The 7049-nt window shown below is 52.9% G+C and overlaps 1 pseudogene; it reads left to right on the top strand.

Annotated features, from left to right (window-relative positions):
* The first annotated feature begins 4 nt into the window (after positions 1-4).
* LOC142882598 (SH3 and multiple ankyrin repeat domains protein 1-like) overlaps positions 5-7049 on the top strand; it is a 24896-nt pseudogene continuing 17851 nt past the window's right edge.

Raw genomic sequence — 7049 nt, 5'->3', positions numbered from 1 at the left:
CCAGCCGGCCACCGACGGCAACGACGCCAAGTTCCTGGAGGAGGAGCGCCCGCTGCGCGAGTACCCGCAGTCCTTCGAGAAGGGCGTGCCCTATCTGGAGGTGATGGCTCCGCCCACCCTGACACGGCCGCACCGCCTGCTGCTCCGTCGCCTCACCGCGCCACCCTCTTTTTTCAGTTCCGCTACAAGACCAGGGTCTACAAGCAGACCAACCTGGACGAGAAGCAGCTGGCCAAGCTGCACACCAAGGTACCGCCCACCACCACCACCTGCACCACCCACCACCCACCACCTGCTACCACCCACCACCACCTGCCACCACCTCCACCACCACTGCTGCTCCTTCTTCTCCTTCTTCTCAACGTCAATAAAGAAGTGACTCAATCATCATCATCTCCTTCTTCTCCTTCTCCTTCTTCTTCTCCTTCTTCTCCTTCTTCTCCTTCTTTGTCTTCATCTTCTTCTTCTCCTTCTTCTCCTTCTTTGTCTTCATCTTCTTCTTCTCCTTCTTCTTCTTCTCCATTTCCTTCTTCCTCCTTTGGCGGGGCCTCACCTCACCTCCTTCCTCCCTGACCTGCAGGCCAGCCTCAAGAAGTTCATGGACTACATCCAGACCAGCGCCGTGGACAAGATGGTCAAGTTCATGGACAAAGGCCTCGACCCAAACTTCCAGGATGCCGACACGGGAGGTGAGGAGCAGCTAGCATGCGCATGTGTGTGTGTGTGTGGGGGGGTCTGGCGGCTCATTTGCAGTTGGAGAGCGTCGCTGTGTGTCACCGCAGTCGCACCTCGGCACCAAAAGTGTCGAAAACACAACATGCCGCCTGTCAAGGCGAGGTGCCAGCCGCACTTCAGCCCAGCGCCACCCAGAGGGCAGCAGAGAGCAACTGGCCGCTCGCGTTTCATCTCTTTCCCACCTCTGTTGTTCCTTCCTTCCTCTTTTTGTTCCCCCTCCCTCGCTCTCCTCTCCGACTCACTGTGTTTTCATTTTGTTTTTCATTTTTTGGAACGGAAACCATCGGTGTCAAACTCTGGCCGTGGGCCAAATTTGGCCAGCAGTGTAATTAGATTCGGCCTGCAAAGCAATACTGTTTCTTTCATTAGATACAAGAAAACAAGAAATCACTTGTTGCTTTCACCCGTCAGTGAACTCCCCAGAAATGGGGAAATGAGCCCTTTGTGACATCACAAATGACACCTCGCAATACCACGTCTTAAAATGAGGTCTTGGCTTTCTGGGCGGAGCTTCGGCGGCGGAAGGAGAATTCTTTTTTTTTCGTGGTGGTTCATTTGTCCGTTTTGAGCTCGGGGAGAGAAAAGGGCGCCCCCTGCTGTTCCCTCCCAGCGCCCAGTGGGAGTTGCAGAGCAGTGTGCTTTGTGTGCGTTTGTTATGTATATTCTTGTGTTATTTGTATTCTGGGACCTCCTTGAAAACCCGATGCTGCGTCCTGCAGAGACGCCGCTGTCGCTGGCGGTGCAGTGTGAGCCGGCCGGCGGCGAGGCCATCCGGGTGCTGGTGGAGGGCGGCGCCCACATCGACTTCAGAGCCAAAGACGGACTGACGGCGGTGCACAAGGCCGTCCGGGGACACCGCCACACCGCCCTGCTGGTAGCCACGCCCACTCACTGAGTCAGTCAGTCAGTCAGTCAGTCAGTCAGTCAGTCAGTCAGTCACTTACTCAGTGGCTGTGTCTCAGTCCAGGCTCTGCATCCTTCCAAGGCTGCATTTGAAGGCCAGTTGTGTCATAGCACTGTGTGAAGACTCCTCCCAATTCCCAATAGTCAGAAGGAGGCTCCAAATGCGTCCTACTGTTAGCACCAAGGCTACACCGCTAACTAGCCTTCACCTCCTTCTGTATCCCAGGATGCTTTGCGTGCTGCTGCAAAGCATCCTGGGAAGTCAGCTGAAATTAGCGCCATCTACTGGCAAAGACACCACATATAAATTGAAGTATTGAAATTTCACATTGGCGAACCAATGGTTAGCTTGATGCTATGAAAACCTCACTTCCGGGGTTGGCCAGCAGGAGGGAACGGCGGTGAAGGCCGGACCGTCCCGTGTGGTTACCGGGGAGGCGGAGTTTGGGTCGGTCCTTCTGGGCCGGGTCCTTGGGAGGACGCTTCCTTCAGACGGAGGACGCTTCCTTCCAAGGATGCAGACCCTGGATTGAGACACAGCCACTCACTCACTCACTTCAACTGCACCACACCACTGATCACATTGATCATATTTCGACCAATCAGCAGCCCACAAATATATTGTCTGAGAATCACTGCGCCTTATTTACACTTAAAAATGACTCACCACTCCCTGATTTCACTGGGGCTAACGGGTCGTGCTGAACTAAGCTAAGCTAAGCTAACGTGCTCACTGTGCAGACGCTGCTCTCTCTGGGAGCGTCCCCGGACTACAAGGACCGGCGGGGGCTGACACCGCTCTACCACACTGTGCTGACCGGAGGGGAGACGTCGTGCTGCGAGACGCTGCTCTACCACCACGCCAAGCTGGGCATCAGGGACGAGAACGGCTGGGACGAGACGCACCAGGTACACCTGCTGCTGCTGCTGCTGCTGCTGCTGCTGCTGCAGGCGGCAAGCTCGTCATCTGCTGCTCCACGTCCGTCATGTGTTCAGTGTCTCTGTGTTCCAGTCCAAACTCATCCCTGTCACTCCTCCACCTCCTCCAATCCCCCCATCCCACCCATCCAACACCGGTGGACTCAGGACTCGCACGTATCTCAAGGTATCGCACAATCCTCAGTCCTCCTGCCCACCAGGGGGCTCCCATCCTGCTCCATCTCAGTGTCATGCTGGGTTCAAGTTTAAGTGTGTAACATGCGATATGTATGTGTGTATGTATGTGTGTATATATATATATACATATATATATATATATATATATATATATATATATATATATATATATATATATATACATATATATATATATATATATATATATTTACACACACATATATATATGTATACATAAATACATATGGATGTAGATATATATATATATATATATATATGTATATATGTGTGTACACATATATATATATATATATATATATGTATATATATATATATATATATACATATATATATATATACTGTACGTGTGTGTGTGTGTGTGTACATATATTTATATATATGTGTGTGTGTATGTATATACACACATGTATATATATACACATATATATACATATATATGTATATATATATATATATATATATATATGTATACATATATATTCATATATATATATATATATATATATGTATATATGTATATATATGTATATATTATACATATATATACATATATATACATATATATGTATATATATGTATATATTATACATATATATACATATATATGTATATGCATTTTTATATGTATGTCTACATATATTTGTTTTAGTTTTGGACAGTAAAACCTTTTTGCTCTGTGTGTTAGTTTAATGGGCTTTCCTCTTGTTTCTTCTTTTGTTTTTGCCCTCCTTCTTTCTTCTTCCTCTTTCTTCTTCGTTGGTTCTGGGCCTCTCAGGCCTGTCAGAACGGGAACTCACAGCATCTGGAGCATCTGCTCTTCTACGGGGCCGACTCGTCATCTCAGAACGCGTCTGGAAACACTGCCTTACACATCTGTGCTCTATACAACAAGGTGCACACACACACACACACACACACACACACACACACACACACACACACACACACGTTTGTTACATTTGACAGTAACACAGTGTAACGCGCACACTGTGTGTGTTTGGCTGCAGGAAAGCTGTGCTCGGATTCTGCTCTACAGGGGAGCGAGGAAGGACACCAAGAACAACAGCGGACAGACACCTTTCCAGGTAACCGTCAGCTGAGCGGTCATGTGACCTGCAGCAGTTCAGAAACAAGTCGAGGGGTCAAAAGGTCAACAGGAAACAACATGAAAACACTGAAGCAGAGTGCCATCACAATTCCAAGAGAACCTGTAGAAAACAAGAGAGAGAGAGAGAGAGGGAGAGGGAGAGAGAGAGACACAGACAGAGAGAGAGGGAGAGGAGGGAGAGAGAGGGGGAGAGAGAGACAGACAGAGAGAGAGAGAGAGGGAGAGGAGGGAGAGAGAGGGGAGAGAGAGACACAGACAGAGAGAGAGAGAGGGAGAGGAGGGAGAGAGAGAGACAGACAGAGAGGGAGAGGAGGGAGAGACAGAGGAAGAGAGAGAGAGGAGGGAGAGAGAGGGGGAGAGAGAGACACAGACAGAGAGAGAGAGAGAGGGAGAGGGGGGAGAGACAGAGGAAGAGAGAGAGAGGGAGAGGGGGGAGAGAGAGGGGGAGAGAGAGACACAGACAGAGAGAGAGAGAGAGGGAGAGGGGGAGAGAGAGGGGGAGAGAGAGACACAGGCAGAGAGAGAGAGAGAGGGAGAGGAGGGAGAGGGGGAGAGAGAGAGACAGACAGAGAGAGAGAGAGAGGAAGAGAGAGAGAGAGACACACAGACAGAGAGAGAGAGAGACAGAGAGAGAGAGGAAGAGAGAGAGAGAGGGAGAGGGGGGAGAGAGAGGGGGAGAGAGAGGGGGAGAGAGAGAGAGAGAGAGAGAGAGAGAGAGAGGGGTGAAACAACTGCTTTGTTTGAGTATAAAGACGACGCTGGTCTTTATCTTCAGTGTGTTTGTGCCGTGACTAAAGTGGCGTGTGATTGGTCAGGTGGCCGTCATGTCGGGACACTTTGAACTGGGAGAAATCATCAAGAACCACCGGGACACCGACGTGGGTGAGTAGCCCCCCCCCCCCTCCCACCAGCCGTCCTTCAGAATAAGAGCGCCGCCCTGCCTCCTGACCTCCTCCTGCTTCCTCCTGTCCCAGTCCCATTTGTGGAGTCTCCCAAGTACGCCCCCCAGAGGCGGGAGAGCTCCCGCACGCTGGCGCTGCCGCAGCCCCACCCTTCCTGCGGGCCAACAGCGACAGCAGCATGAACCTGCCCGACTGGATGGCCGTGCCCAACGCCCCCGGGACCAACATTGTCTCCGTCCAGGTGGGTCACCGAGGAGGGTAGCGGGGCAGGATTTGACCTTTGACCCCCCCCCCCATGGTCCAAAAGTATTTATTTGTACGGTTTGGGACGCCGGCGGCCACTAGGTGGCAGTAGATGGCCGCGAGGTGGTTTAACCTGCTGACTCTCCTCCTCCTCCCCTCAGGGCTACAAGCACACGGGGACCCTGCGCAGCTCCAGCAGTCCCGGGGGGCCCGCACTCGCTCGCCGTCCCGGGGGAGGATCGGAGACAAGGAGGAGCGCAGCCGGCAGAGTCGCAGGCAGGGGTGAGCCAGGAGCCCAGGGGGCGCTGCTGAGCAAGCCGTGCATGGGGAAACATCAGTCGGTGATCATTATAATGATAAAGTGGATGATACCGCGCTCCTCCACCGTCCACCAGGGCGGCGCCGGCCAGCGCGGCGGGCCAGACGGCGGGCCAGCGGCGGCGGCTCTACAGCGCCGTGCCGGGACGAGTGTTTGTGGCCACTCGCTCGCACTCGGCCCAGGGGGAGAGAGAGATCAGCTTCAGCAAGGGGGACAGGGTCAAAGGTCAGTGTCGGCAACCCAGCTGCGTTCCCACCTGCGTGTGTGTGTGTGCGTGTGTGTGTGTGTGGCTGTTATCCTGACATGGCGCACCTGCTGTTTTCTGCCCCGCCTCCCTGACCTTGACCCCTGACCCCTGACCCCCCTGCAGTGCTGAGCGTGGGCGAGGGCGGCTACTGGGAGGGGACGGTCAGGGGTCGCACTGGCTGGTTCCCCTCCGACTGCGTGGAGGAAGTGATGCTGCGGAGCCAAGACAACCGATCAGGTCTCTCACACACACACACACACACACACAGTATCACAACAAACTCAGGCTGGTTCAGGCTTGGGCAAACTATGGCCCAGGGGCCAAATGCGGCCCGTTAAAGCTTTATAATCCGGTCTGCCGAAACTTTATATTATAATTCTTAAATATTAAAATAACTTCCTGGTCCAGTTGCTGTCTGCTGACTCTGTGTGTGTGTGTGTGTGTGTGTGTGTGTGTGTGTGTGTGTGTGTGTGTGTGTGTGTGTGTGTGTGGCAGAGAGCCGTGGTGAGCGGGCCAAGCGTCTCTTCCGTCACTACACGGTGGGATCCTACGACAGCTTCGACGCTCCCAGGTGAGAACACAAACCTGCCGCCGCCGCCTGGGTCACCTGACCATGAGGCTCCGCCCTCTGGGGGGGGGGGTTGATGAGACTAGAAGGTTCGGCCTGCAGGGGGCGCTGCTCAGGAGAGAACCATGTGGAATGTTGGAGGTGTTGCTCAGCCTCTCTGGTGGGAGAGGCTTCATCTTCCTCCTCCTCCCTTCTATCTCTCCTTCCTTCCTTCCTTCCTTCCTTCCTTCCTTCCTTCCGTCCTTCCTTCCTTCCTTCCTTCCTCCTTCATCGTCCTTCTTCTTCTTCACTCGTCCTGCTCCGTCACCTCCAGCTGTCTCAGTTCTCCTCCACACACCTGCGTCTCAGGTGGTGTCATGTGGTCTGACTACGATCCAATCACAGAGAAGCTGGTGGAGCCAATCAGGAAGCACACACACACACACACACACACACACACTTCCCACAAATATGCTTTCTTTCTTCTCTCACTCTATCACGCCATCATGTATTATTCACACTCTTTCCAACAGCAGCGCCATTTTCACGCCTGGCCGTGCAAACCCTCACACACACACACACACACACACACACACACACACACACACACACACACATGCTGGTTGTTTCTATCAGTTTGTCCTTCCTGTGGTTGACCCCGCCCCCTCCTCCTCCTCCTCCTCCTCCTCCTCGCAGATGATGTCACTCCATGTAAGATCTCACCCCCCCCCACTCCTGTCCCTTGGGGGAGGTTTTTAATTTCCCTCCTCTCACCTGGGCTCCCTGTGGTGGCTCCATCTGGAGGTCAGACAGTGAAGGGCGCTCTGGCCTCAAGGTGTTGATGCTGGAGGTGCGTCAGCTGTGGTGGTGGTCGGACGGGTTTGGCCCAGAACTGTTGGGTCCATGTT

This window comes from Nelusetta ayraudi, unplaced genomic scaffold (assembly GCF_046127955.1).
Source record: "Nelusetta ayraudi isolate G7.1 ecotype Tasmania unplaced genomic scaffold, CSIRO-AGI_Nayr_v1 ptg000350l, whole genome shotgun sequence".
NCBI lineage: Eukaryota > Metazoa > Chordata > Actinopteri > Tetraodontiformes > Monacanthidae > Nelusetta > Nelusetta ayraudi.
This window is presented reverse-complemented; position numbering and strand designations above follow the sequence as displayed.